This window comes from Podarcis raffonei, chromosome 3 (assembly GCF_027172205.1).
Source record: "Podarcis raffonei isolate rPodRaf1 chromosome 3, rPodRaf1.pri, whole genome shotgun sequence".
NCBI lineage: Eukaryota > Metazoa > Chordata > Lepidosauria > Squamata > Lacertidae > Podarcis > Podarcis raffonei.
In genome coordinates this window covers 3488384-3502328 of record NC_070604.1, presented here as the reverse complement: position 1 = coordinate 3502328, position 13945 = coordinate 3488384, and positions in this window count along the sequence as shown.

Below are 13945 nucleotides of genomic sequence, written 5' to 3'. Positions count from 1 at the left end.
AGTTCTTAACCCGAGGTACTAACTATTTCTGGGTTAGCGGAATCTGTAACCTGAAGCGTCTGTAACCCGAGGTACCACTGTAGTTACATTAACAGGGATAGATTTCGGCCAGTCACTAGATGGTGCTGCCTTTTGTTCGGAAACTAGCTGGTGAAAAATGTTTCAAATGTCATGACCAGAGTTTTGTTTGTGGAGCATGTGGGACTCCCAGTTACTAGCATGCTACCTCTAGTATTGGAGCCTCTGTGCTTCTGAATACCAGTTGTTTGGAATGGGCAACCAAAATGGTCAAAGGCCTGGAAACGATGCCTTATGAGGAACGGCTAAGGGAGCTGGGCATGTTTAGCCTGGAGAAGAGGAGGTTAAGGGGTGATATGATAGCCATGTTCAAATATATAAAAGGATGTCACATAGAGGAGGGAGAAAGGTTGTTTTCTGCTGCTCCAGAGAAGCGGACACGGAGCAATGGATCCAAACTACAAGAAAGAAGATTCCACCTAAACATTAGGAAGAACTTCCTGACAGTAAGAGCTGTTCGACAGTGGAATTTGCTGCCAAGGAGTGTGGTGGAGTCTCCTTCTTTGGAGGTCTTTAAGCAGAGGCTTGACAACCATATGTCAGGAGTGCTCTGATGGTGTTTCCTGCTTGGCAGGGGGTTGGACTCGATGGCCCTTGGGGTCTCTTCCAACTCTATGATTCTATGATTCTAAGGTTACCCTCAAGTCCCACAAGCAGTGGCATCTGGCTAGCCACTGTGGGAACAGAATAGTGAACTAGATTGTCTTTTGGTCTGATCAAGCAGGGTTCTATTTATGTTCTTAAGCATACTTTCTTTGTAAATCAGTGAAAATCAATTATGTTAGAAAAGGGATGTTTAACACAAACATATTTCATGCTTTAGAACTCAGATGAATTGGCTTAACAAAAGAAATTTCCTGCCAGGTGAGTTTGCCAGGTAGCAGAGCACAAAAGGGCCTAGCAAATAACGAGATGCTATACAAACAGAAATTGTTGCTGTTCTCAGAATCTCTTTTCAGTGTTTAGTCATGATGAGGGCAGAGAGTTATGGATACCACCAAATGAATCACATACGTTGCACTCGCTCATAGTAAAAGCATGTGGATATTTGCAAGTGTTGTTCCATTGGACCAATGCCCATTACACCAATAAACTGGGTCATCTTGTGCACCAGTTTTGCCACCTTGTAACTCACCTCCCACACTCTTGCAACTCAACTTTTCCCTGCTTGGCAGGGCTGAGCCAAAACCTCTACAGTTCTGTAGAGCATTCCTCACAGGCAAAGAAAGCTTCCTCCTCAGCTCTTTCCTGCCTGGCAACCATTGCACTATTTCTACAGAACTCTTTTAACAAGAAACTTCTACAGAATTCTTTCCTTAGTGGTTCTATTTTGTGCTTTTGTCACTGAAAAGTATTCCACCAGGAAGGCCTGGTGTGATCAATACAGTCCCATTAAAAGATAGTTCCTGGATAGCTCAATTGGAGAGAGTATGTTGATAATGCCAAGGTTGCAGGTTCGATCCCCATTTGAGACAGCTAAACTCTTAGGTTGGGATTCCACTAAGAAGCCCCACCAGCAGAAGCCCATGCAAGGACTTCCTCTAGCACAATGAGGCTTTGCCCTTCCTGTCCCACCAAATTGACTCAGGGGGAATTGGGAGAACCCCCCAGAACAGTGCATGGGAGGAGGAGAGGGCAGATCATTCCATCTGGCAGGCAGAAATGCATGCACAGACAGAGCAATCTGCTTAAGTGCTACATTGAATTCCTCCCAAAATGAAAACATCTAATTTCCACATGGAAAATTAAATGCAAAGCTCCCCGCCCCATCACAGCAGAGAGCCCTGCCACTTCTGCTCATCTTCACCCATCAGAGGTTTCCCCCTGGGGCTACCCTGCTGGCATGTGCTTCCAACACCATCTTGCAATGCTTGTGTCACCTAAGAGGTGGTCTTCAGACAGCCTTGCAGCTGAGACACCTAGCCGGGCCCTCAGAACAGCAACCAAGGCTAAACAGTTCTGGTAGCGGAGGAGAGGGAAGATGCCAAACAGTCCTCCCCCCGCCCCCCATTCATGCTCAGCCACTGTAAGAAATGACTGAGGAGGCCTGCATCCAAATGCTGCCCTCATCCTGGACTTACTGCATAGGCCAGACCATATTTTTTTTACCACGTCAGATCCTAATTTGTAAAAAGGGAACAGGTTATTGTATGGGCGTTGCTGTCGCCCTCAAAAGGAGAGATACTTTAACATGAAATGAGCAGAGATGAGCAATAGGGCACTGACTCACTGGCTCCTTTTTAGCAGTCCACTTACTTCTGTGGAGCGCTGGTTTCATTTAATGTCACGCTTGTGTGTTACTCATTTTGCAAATGCAGTCATGTACTGTTTGAAAGGTTTTCTTACATCACTTTTCAGATTATGTGAAATATGTATTCTGAGCACACATGCATTGTTTGGCTTCTCTAGGCATCTGTTTCGCCACCCTTTCATTCTACAATGCCCTCCTTTTGGTACCTTCCTTTGCGAGGTATAAGGGCATTGTCTTACTCAGCAGAGTCCTGGCAATCGGCCAGTACTCAGTTCAAGAAAGATCTTCAGGTATGGGATTTTCCCTAATGCAGATTGCTGGGATAAATCATCAGGCAGCTTGAGTCACTACAGCCTGTGCCCGTGTGCTTGGAATTAAAGAGCAGAGGTTCCAAAACACATAGTAATTTCCTCCCCCCAAAAGGGAGGCACTATCTAAATTTAAGCACCTCCCCATGCCTGCCTGGTACCTCTTCGAGGCTCTGACTGAAATGCCGCAATGAAAAGATTGCCTTGGGTGGCCATGTGTTCTACTTTACAAAGGAGAGAGGCTTCTGTTTGAAGGGCTCTCAGTCCATGTCCAATTTAATTATAAAGAATTCTTACTCTTATGTTGTTACTTCTCTATCCCACCTTTTCCTAGCCATGGAACCCAGAGTGGCCTAGTGATTCCCAAGCTGTCACCCATCCAGAAACTGACCACACCCAAACCTGCTTAGCTTCAGCAAGGTTGTGGCCTCATGTGCCTTCAGGCCATACCCAGCCTAACCATAAGAAGGGAGAACTGGGGGCTTGAAGTTGCCCATCAACACTTAGTAGCTCGGCAGCAGACTGAGCAGACAAACAGGTAACTTGGTCACAGTCTTCAGGTGAGAGGGGAGAGATGGGGAGACTTGTTTGGGAATGATTGGGAGTGTTGCTTCAGAGCTTATCAACATTACTGGCATATTATTGATTATAATACATTCATATATTGTGATTTATACTGTTTTGATTCAGAGATTGTATTTGTTATACCTTTATTGCATTTTTTCTGTATTAGCAGTTGTTTTTATTAGGTTTTGTTGTTGTTGTTGTTGTTGTTGTTGTTGTTGTTGTTGTTGTTGTTGTGAGCTGACTCAGCTCAGCTTGGTTGTTCCAAAAGCAGCAAACAAATATTACATCAAATTGAAACAGTCTACCCAACTGTGGCAATATTAGTAGTATTTATATTTAAACTGGAGTGATTATTTCTAAATTTGCATCTCTAAACTAACATACACAAAGCTTTGTCCCCCCTCTCTCTCTTTGGGGATGTCTCCAGGAGGGAGACAAAATGAGCATCAGTTAACCCACCATCTCCTTTCCCCTACAATTCAAAGACAAGCCTCCTGTTCTGTCCCATCACCTGGCCCCGGAGCAGGGGAATTCCTCTATCAAAGGAGGCTATCAAGACCCCTGGATTCCTCACCTTCTACTCTTCAGCAGTCTCCTACCTGCTTCCTTTGCATTCCTGGGATTTCTAGAGACCTAGGTAAGAAATGCAACCTTCTCAAAGGGTTTACTAGGTCCTTTGCAAGATTTTTGTGACCAGAAGATTTCAAAAGTGACAGATTGCTCAAGAAAGATCAGTAAGAGGACAGCTTAGTAAAAAAGGTAAAGGCAAAGGACCCCAGTTGAATTCGACTATGGGGTGCAACACTCATCTCCACTTTCAGGCCGAGGGAGCCGGGTCATGTGCCCAGCATGTCTAAACTGCTTCTGGTTTAATGGGACATCGAGACAAGTACCAGAGTGCACAAAAATGCCATTTACCTTCCTACTGCAGCGGTACCTATTTATCTACCCACAACGGTATGCTTTCAAACTGCTGGGTTGGCAGGAGTGGACCAAAACAACAGGCGCTCACCCCATTGTGAGGATTCACACTACTGACCTTCCAATCTGCAAACCCAAGAGGCTTGGTGGTTTAGACCACAGCACCACCTGTGTCCCTGTAACTTAGCAATAGAAGTTGAATCAACAGAGCCACCCTCTTCCAGCCTCCTGAAAGTTTCAAATTCCTCACTTTTAAAGGCTGGACAAGATTTGGGGGTTTGTCAGGAGACAACAGAGCTATCAATAAAGACAAGAGAGAGAGTGGACACTGAACTGAAGACTGATAAAGAGAAACTGGAAGACCAGGCCAGAGATGTCATAATCATATTGGCCAATATGGGGTGTTTTCAGTCTCCTCTGTTGCTAGGCAAACTTTAAAATACATTTTTTTAAAAGCTCCAACAACTCTAGCAATGATTTCAATTCCTCCAGCTGTTCAGTGTGTAATTATGTAATTTTGAGGTTGATACTGAAATCTGAGAATTAGTAGAAATCTCCCTATGTCAGTCAGAGGCTGTTACCAAATCTGCTCACGGACACATAGACATGAGCCTGAATCTTACTTACAGACATTTTCACAGAGCTATCACTTTGTGGATCTTTATATGGCGCAGAAATTATTGCTACTGGCACAATTACATTAGAAATGACCAATATTGCTTTGCTCATTTGGGGGTAATTGGCAGGAATCAAATGCCAATATTATCTTGTTTCTTCAGGGGAATTAGCAAGAACCCACACCATATGCTATGCTTTATTTATTTTATTTCTACAAAATGACAAAGAACAAACAGGAATGGCTTTGTGGCTTGAAGCACCAATACAGAAATGCAAGAGAGTTAAATGGTTACAAATTGTGCAGGCGACCCACTTCTCATTGCCTGGACCCTGAGCTCACACAGTTCCTACTACAGAGAGAGAGTCAGGTATTTCTCGGGCAGGCATTTAGAGACCCAGTGAGACTGCAGAAGGGAGAAACAAACCAGGAGGAAGAAAAGTTGGCCTGCAAGTTAATGGAAGTCCAGGTCTCACAAGAGCTTAAGTAAGTAAGATCAATGAAACATGAAAAAGAGAAGTGAGAAGGATGACATGCAATGGTTACCTGTCTTTAGAATGGGGGAAGCAAAGAGAAGCAGTTTCTTTGGTTTTTACTAAGTTCACTGTCATGGCTGGGTCCAGGGCTGCTGGCAATGGCTAAGCTGTTGATTCTGGGGTAGTGGAGACCCTGACAGCTATGTACCGCACATCTAAGATGGTTTTAGTTTGAGCTTGATAAATTGAAACACACATATCCCCATTTTGCTTTTTCATGTGGAAAGGTGACCAGGATACTAACTTCACCTGACAAGCAGTACAGCAATTGATGGCTTCCAGCATGATTTGTGTGACATTCAGTGGACTGTTCAGTCATCTCATCTATTGGGGGGGGGGGGTCAGTTGCAGAAGCATTGGATTTTCCTCTTCCAAGCTTCACTGCTGCATGAGTAGGAAACATGCTGTGTTCAGTAAATAGGACCCCACTCTGTTTAGCCAAACCCTGAACACCAAAATTCATCACAATAGTTTTAACCCCAAGTTAAAGAACACAGTGGTAGGATGTTTCACAGAATACCTTGCCCGCAGTAGCAAAACCACACCTTGAGTTTCCTGAACTGCATATGGTGGAGGTGGGAACATGGTTGGTGGCAGCAATTAACCAAGTGAGGGCCTGGCAGGGGAGCCAGGAATTCAGAAGGACCCACCGGCTGGGAGTTGATTCTGCCACTGTGCAGGGCCTCAGCCGGCACCGTCCTCCGCATAGGAAACAGATGCATTCAGTGGGAAGCTGTGAAGTACAGGACTTTTGAATGAAAGCTGTCTGTCTCCCATGCGCAAAAACTTATCCGGCATGCAAGGCCCACCTGGCACTGCACACCTTCTTGCCCTTCCAGCAGTTCTCCTTTCTGAACACACCTTATGTACACTTACAATGTCCTGCTAATATTCCATGGCAAATCTCTAGTCTTTGGCCTCTTCCCACTTTCCTGTTTATATGGGCTGCTATCTATTTCATAGGAAAGGCAGCCTTGAATTAACTGCTTTAATTATTCACTCACCTCAGTAGAAACATTCAGTTATTACAATGTGTTTCTCCCTACTAGAAGTTAACTCAATCCTTCGTGTGTGTGTACCTTGCTAGTTCCACAGATATGTTTCTTCCTGTCAACACAGGAACCACTGAACTGGCTTTGCTCATGCTATTCAGGCGTGCTGATGCTGATCTTTATCTCTTTGACTACTTCTTAGAAATATGTTGCACTCTCAACACTGCTAGTAGCCTACAGGCAGTGCTGGGGTGGGTGTGGGGAGAAGCTATGCTTGATTCATGGCAAGATCAAGGCACTTGGGGAGGGTGGGTTCCCATATCTGATAAATTGGCTGCCCAGCCCAGGGTAGCATTCCCCCTGAAAGAGCAGGCATGCTGTCTGGGGTGTTTCTGTGTCCAGCTTTGTCACTGGAAGTCCAAGTAGCCTCATTGGCTAGAAGTACCTTTTATGAGCTGCGCCTGGTATGGCAGCTATGACTGTTCCTGGACCAGAAGAGCTTGATCCACAGGAGTGCAGGCATTGGGGACGTCAAGACTGGATTGCTGCAGTGCGCTCTAGATGGGCCTTCCCTTGTCCTGGAAACTGCAGAATTCTGTAGCCTGGTGTCTAAACTTCAATGGATGGGAATCCAAGTGTGTGCTTGACTGGCGGTCAACATATCCATTTATGATGTGCATATTCTTCCTAGCTCTGGAAGAAGCTTGATGTGAGAAGGAATAATGGAAGGTCTCTTTAGTACACTCTCTTGTTACATTTGGGCACAGCCTGTTCCCATTTTCCTTTGAATGCAGATCACACCTCTGTGTGTTGGGTTAATTAGTTTGCCACATCATAAACAAGGCAAACCACCAGCATTAATTGGCATCTGCCTAAGTGATGCTTTATAAACTCTAAATTACAGCATCGTAAGACCTCCTTGAGTTTATCACTGTGGCTCGATGAGACTGAACTCAGAAGCTCAACTTTATATTACAGCGAAATACTTTCATGACTAACTGGTACACTGTATGTTATGACTCCAGGTTCTGCCAACTTCAAGCTTGGCAGCCCATGAACCCAGGTGGGACTTGCAGGAGGAGAACAGATGCCAAGTGCAATTTGACAAATGAAATGGGCGGAGAGGTAGGGAACATGCTAAACAAATTCAGTACAAATATTCTGAAGAGAATGCGGATTTCTGCATACAGCTTGACATTGACGTTGTGGTTGTTACTGCTGTTGCTACCATTATTTTGTGTGACCTTTCTCAAAGAGTTCCTTTTGTATCTAGAGGCTCAGCTTCCTTGGGCAGAGAGAATATTCGAGACTGAGTGGTTTTGTGCTATTTGTTTATTTACAAATGCACAGCTTGAGCAGGGGGAGGAAGCGTGTAGGTGCACAAACAGATAGTGCTAGTGGCATCATCCCACCCCGCAAATCCTGGTGCCCATACACCTTAATGCTGCTTCTTGGAAACCAGCAATATAAATGCAAGCTGTTTCATTTCATCAGGCCTAAACCAAAGTGCCTCTTTCTTTTCCATTAGTTTAAAAACCAGACCTGCCTTTTGCTCCCACGAGGACTGGAAAGTGCCACTTCCTAAAGCTGGCTTCTTAATTTTTTTAAGAGGATCAGCCATACCAAGACCTGAGGAGAGAGCTACTTTGCACAATCAAAGTGGATGTTTACAACATCATTATTGCATGCAAAGTACATTTTAAGTGGCTTAGTCATAAAGAAACTACTTGCCCCAAAGATCTCAAAGTACTTTTAATGGAAGGAGAAGAGAAAAATTAGAGGGGCAATAAAAGAAGCAACAAGTTAATTTTTAAAAATCAGTTTTCCAAGTTGTTAAAATGTCTGTTTAAATAAGATTCAGTATCAGTCCCCCCACACACTTTTTTGTTTATTTCACTGGCCTTGGAGTCTGGCCTTGATGGCTGGTTAAAACAGGCATAAGTTTATTACCCAACCTCAGCAATACAGCTCATGAGTTTTTTTATTGCACCAGAAAGAGTCTATGTTATGTTATCTTCATATGCTCAGCTCATGCCAAAACTAATGAAAGTAGCAGCATCTAGCAAGATATATAAACTGGCCATTTGCAGACTTAGAATCATAGTATTGTAGAGCTGGAAGGTTTTCCTAGCCAATTTGCAAATTCTCCCACTGGACAATGTTCAAGGACAATTTTCAAAAAGATGCTTACTGTTGTTTCCAATAGCCTGAAATGTGTTCTCCTATTAGTGCTAATATCTCTTTAAAACATAAATGACCAGGGAATCCTGTGTAAATAACATTAATGTTTATTTCTCATCTTCAGCCTTTTAGCACTGATCTTTCTGAAGCCAATACAGCAACAACCTGTGCACAAGAGAAAGGTGAACCCTGAGATGCACCCAAATAAAATAAATATTTTAATTTAAAGCTTGTTTGTTTTTTTAAACCCACACAAGTAGTGCATGCATGGGAGCTGGGGTGTGGGGGAGCCAGTGCTGGGGGGGGGGCTGGTGCAGCATCAGCTGAAGAGGAGGGAGAAGCAGAAAAGAAGCTGGAATGGGGGTGGAGGAAGGCAGGCAAGGAGACAAAGCACCAAGGAAACGAGGGGTCTGTGTAAGGTACAAAATGCTTTTAATTGATCAAAGCAAAGTGGGCGGAAGAGAAGGTACAGATACACACACAGAACACAGGGCGGGAGGAGCGGCTGCCACTGCCGCTTGCCAGCCAGCCTTGTTGTATCTCACAGCCACCCAAGCAGGTTTTCTGCCAGTCTCTTTCTGTGTATCCTCCCAAGCCCACTCCATTTCTTCCCCGAAAACAACCTGGCTAAGCACCAGAGTGTAACCAGGCTGAGGTATCCTGTGGCTGCCCTGTCTCCCCCGCCCTCCAGTTCCATTCCATAAGCAGCAAGGGTAGCAGCAGATCTTCCCCACTTTCCTGCGTCCCTTGAAATCCCTGATCCCTGCAGGCCTACTAAACAATGTCCAGTCACATGGTGCTCAGTTGCAGAGCACATGCTTTGCATGCAGAAGGTCCCACGTTCTACCCCCAGCATCTCCAGGGCTGGGAAAAGACTCCTGTCTGAAATCCTGGAGAGCTTCTTCCGGTCAGTGACAACAATGCTGAGCGGGGCATTTGGGTACCTGAGGCAAACCACAAAATGGCACCTCCCCATCCCAGCCAGGGAAGAAGGGGCGAGTGCAGATCAGGAACAAGAGAAGGAATGAAGATCTACTTTGGGACCTGCTGCCACTGTGGATCCTGCCCCCAGAAGCAGGACCGACCCTGATGCTGAGCTTGGTGGATCAATGGTCTGACTCAGTACAGGGCATCTTCTTGTGTTGCTCATGGGCTTTGCTCTTCCCATGCGGCTCAAAGAGGTCTGTGAGCATTGTTCCTTCCATGGCAAAGGGCTTGAGGTTCAAGGCACCGAGGACAAGCCCAAACCTCATTCACCTGGAAGCTTCACGTTGGGTGGGGCTATTGGTAGCAGAGCACATGCTGAGCATGTATTAGGTATCAGGTTTTGTCCTCAATATCTCTAGATAAAAATGAATCCTGGGAAAGGCTGGAGAGCTGGGGGCAGGGGCGCCTGTCCATGCAGTCAGTCCTGGAGAAGATGGAGCCAGGGCCTGACTTCCAGCATCTTTTCTCCTGCTCTGGAGGGTAGGACCAGAACCAATGGATTCAAGTTACAAAAAAGGAGATTCCGACTCAACATCGGAAGAACCTTCTGAAAGGAAGAGCTGACAATGGAACGGACTCCCTTAGGAAGTTGTGGACTCTCCTTCTCTGGAGGTTTTTAAGATGAGATTCCTCTGTTGTGGAGGGTTGGACTAGATGATCCTTGCAGACCCTCCAAGTGTCCCTATTTTCCAGGGAACATCCCTGATTTAGAGCTGTCCCAGTTTCTGATTTGATCCTGGAACATCCTGCTTTTCTTAAGGAGAAATATTGGAGAGTATGGAGTTATCTGACCCCTGAGCCGTCTGACAGCAATCCTGTATAGGAAAGGGTTTTTTATTTAATGTTTAATGTTTTATTACATTTTTATATAGGTTGGAAGCTGCCCATAGTGGCTGGGGCAACCCCGTAAGATGTCTGGGGTATAAGTAGTAAAATTATCATTATGGACTGGGATGCCCCTATTTTCATTGGAGAAATGTTGGAGGGTGTGCCCTTGGGCTCCCTTCCCATTCAGCATAAGACACTGTCATGAAATTAGTCAGCAACGAAGACAAACAAATCATAAAAATCAACTGATATCAAAATTAAGGTAATAACAACAACCTACCTAGGACTTTAGGGGTGTCAGCACTATGGATGTGGAAAGGCAGGATCCGAGCCAAGTAAAGTTAAGCTCCTTGGGGTCCCTTTCAGTGGGACAGAGTTGAGCATACGGGCACTGAAATTGCTTATCTTGGCTAGATCAAGCCCTGTGACTTTTGAGCTAGCAATTGCAATTAATGTATCATCACCACCTTATATCAGCAGCTACACATTTTACCATTATTGTATTAAGGCCATGTTTCTTCATGGAATATATCACATGTTCATCTCCGAACAATACCTATGCATGAATCCTGTGATAGTTGGGGGTGGGAATAAAAGCAAAGCATGTGGAGGGTTTTTTTAAAAAAAGGCAAAGCTGTATTCAGTAAGACGGATAGAATTATTATTTATATATGGCCATCCATGTGATTCTACTTCTCAGAGGACAAATCCCTGTCCTGAGGAGCTTGCAATCTAAAATTTGCCAAAGGAGAAACAACAGTGGAGGAAGGGAGAGTAGGGGAGGCCAAGAGGAAATAAATATGCTATTGTTTCAGTTCCACATGATTAGGCTTGGTAGCAGGCTTAGTTTTTGCAGGGCATGGGAATTACAGGGTTGAGCCCTGAGTGTCACGGAAAAGAAACACTGGGTTTGAAAAAGCAGCAGTTGGAATTGCATATGGTATTTGTGAAGCCAGCTCATGTGTGTCATTTATGAGCTAACTTTAAACCAGGATTGCCACATGCTGAAAGGTCACAGGCACGGATCCCTAGTAGGTTTATCAGTCACCAAATTGTGAGAACGGCATTTCCTTTCCAAGGTCACAAAGGATACTGCCGTTAAACCTTCATGGTTCCGCACAGGCAGATTTGCATAGGCAGATTTGCATTGGTAACAAGGATATTTGCATTGAAATGAACACCAGGATACAAAATACTCTGTTTCCCACACCCCAGATCTCTCTGAGCAGTTTAGAAGTCTAATAAACATTGAGATTTCCAAGAGCTGGCTTGTTTGTTTTTAGCACAAAGCAGTATGCAATGGTGACACCTGCTGTGGGAAAAGAAAACTGACTTGAGGTTGCAACCCTTCCCTGAACACTGATTTCAGAGCAGTCATACGTGGGGGCCTAGGAGCCAGCTCCCAGGGCCCAAGGTCCCTTCGGCTCCCCCAGTAAAATATTTGAGGGGGGCAGGCCCCCTAAAGTTGATGGTCATTGCCATTCAAATGATGTGCACGCACCATGTCATGTGATCAGTTACGTGGGGCAAGGCTTACCTGCCCCCCCAATTTTATTCAAGTTAGCACTCCTACCTGGGAGTGTGCTGTGCTGTAAAAGTATTCAGCAGTTTCAAGCCCCAGGCTCAAGTGTGCCAGAGGGGAAATATAAGCCATTGCTGAACTGAAGGGATTTTTATCAATGTGGCATGATTTAGCAAAGGCTTGATGCTTCTGTTGCATTTCTTTAAAGAAAAAAAGCAGCATAACAGAAACAGAAACACAAGTTTCTGGCCGGATAACAAGACCCCCACCCCGTGGTCTCGCTGAGGTGGTCCAAAGGAAAACAGAACAATATATTTGGCACCTGCTGGGCTGCAGGAGTTGCCAGAAGGAGGCTTACAAGACACTGTCCAGCCGCCTTAGGGACTCCACTCTGGATTTGTGTGGGGTTTACTCCTGAGCCTTTTCTTCTCCTGAAGATATCCCGCAAGGCACTGGAGGTTTAGGGTCAAAGATTTCCTCCTTCTAGATGAGCTACCTTCTCAGGTTGACAAGGCCCATCTGCCCCGCATTTCCCTCTGCAGCTCGTGCAGAAACCCCTCCTTGACCATTGGACCCACTATTGGTCTCATCCACTCAATCCTCCAGAGCCTGTCCTCGTGTACAGGGGGAGCCCCACTTACCAAGGGTTTGAGACCCATCGGTCAGGATGCTGAAGAAAAAGTGAAATATCAAAGGAGCAAGGAAATCTTCCCCATTAGCTGCTAATTGCGAGAAGGGATATTATAGATAAAATATTTACCCTTGGATTTATTTATTTATATTCCATGTATTTATAGGCCACACAAAGCAACATACAAGAACAAGAAATAAAGGCAACATAAAAACAGCAATAGATGTGAACAGGATCCTAATTAATAATAATTCTTTATTTACGGCTATTAGCCCATAAATGTGAACAGGATCCTTTCCGGAGCCCCGTTCGCATCTAGAAGCAAACGTAACTAGCGACGGCACGTCTGCGCACGCACACGTCGCTTTTCGCCGCTTCTGTGCATGCACGTGACATCATTTTGAGCGTCTGCGCATCCGCAAGCGGCGAAACCCGGAAGTAACACGCTCCGTTACTTCCGGGTTGCTGCAGAGCACAACTCAGACGCGCTCATCCCAAAGCGCATTCAACCCGAGGTATGACTGTACAAACATTTGTAAAATGTTAATACCTTAAATGCACTCTTAAAAATTACAAAGCTGGTTAGAGTAGTACAGCAGGAGGCAAATAATATTTCAACATGCATCCATCAGACAGAAGAAAATAGTTTTCCAAAACAAGAAGTTTCCACCTACCAAGAGAAGTGAAAGAGCCAAGCAGCTTCTCTTGAGGAAGCAAACTCCATTCAGACCACGCAGATGCCTCTGGCCTGCTGCTTCATCAACCCTCCAGAGCCAAGAACGGGCAGTCACTGTCTTCATGGTCGGAGCCACTGCATCCCTCGCATTTCTGTCTTTCTTTAACCATTCAAGGCCCAAAGCCTCTTGGGGGGGAGGGGGGCAGGGGGATGTCACTTAAATGGCTGTAATAAATTCCTGTGGCTGCAGCCTGATCCCTTCCACAGCACTTATGGCTACAAGCAGCCGGGCTTCTTTATTTAAATACCTGTGTAGAAAGGGAAACTTTTGCAAGGGCAGCTTTTTCAGCCTTGAATGGAAAGCTGAAGCTAATGAAACTCCTTCTTCTGCACAACTATTCAAACTGCAGGAGCTTCTGGTTAGGCTGCCCAGCGATTCCCGGCCATCACTACTCTTAGCATGCCATTCTTCTTTGTAATATTTCCAACGTGTGTGTGTGTGTGTGTGTGTGTGTGTGTGTGTGTGTGTGTGCATGCATGCATTGTGGGCGTTGGCTAGTTTTCTTAGTTGTTGAAGACCCAAAATATATTCCTGTTCCCAAAATACTGTTTAGAGAAATCCTACACTCCTTGCATAAATGTTTTGCTTGGGAGGCATCCATTGCCCATCCCAGTCCATGTTCCAATCGCACACAAACATCTCATGTCTCTCCCAGCCCCTGGAACACCTTCCCATGCAGAAAAATCACATTAGGTGCTATGTCAACAACGTCTCTACTTACAGACCTCAGTATTCATTTCAGGACAGCCTTACAGCAGGTTAGCAGTGAAAGGAAACAGATGTTCTCTTG